This window comes from Colobus angolensis, unplaced genomic scaffold, assembly GCF_000951035.1.
Source record: "Colobus angolensis palliatus isolate OR3802 unplaced genomic scaffold, Cang.pa_1.0 Scaffold140, whole genome shotgun sequence".
Classification (NCBI taxonomy): Eukaryota; Metazoa; Chordata; class Mammalia; order Primates; family Cercopithecidae; genus Colobus; species Colobus angolensis.
The window spans coordinates 1,245,852-1,246,174 of record NW_012114489.1 but is presented as its reverse complement, the minus strand read 5'-3'; the positions used below and the strand labels follow the sequence as shown (position 1 = coordinate 1,246,174).

At 41.5% G+C, this 323-nt stretch overlaps 1 long non-coding RNA gene across 1 annotated transcript in view; it reads left to right on the top strand.

Annotated features, from left to right (window-relative positions):
* The window catches only part of LOC105506832, a 922,775-nt gene that overhangs the window by 1,650 nt on the left and 920,802 nt on the right, over positions 1-323 (top strand). The gene's annotated exons all lie outside the window — the stretch shown is intronic.

The window sequence follows — 323 nt, the reverse complement described above, 5'->3', positions numbered from 1 at the left end:
ATAGCCTACCAACAAAAAAAAGTCCAGGACCAGATGAATTCACAGCTGAATTCTACCACAGGTATAAGGAGGAACTGGTACCATTCCTTCTGAAACTATTCCAATCAATAGAAAAGGAGGGAATCCTCCCTAACTCATTTTATGAGACCAGCATTATCCTGATACCAAAGCCGGGCAGAGATACAACAACAAAAAAGAGAATTTTAGACCAATATCCCTGATGAACACCGATGTAAAAAAGCCCCCAATAAAATACTGGCAAACCGAATCCAGCAGCACATCAAAAAGCTTATCCACCATGATCAAGTGGGCTTCATCCCTGG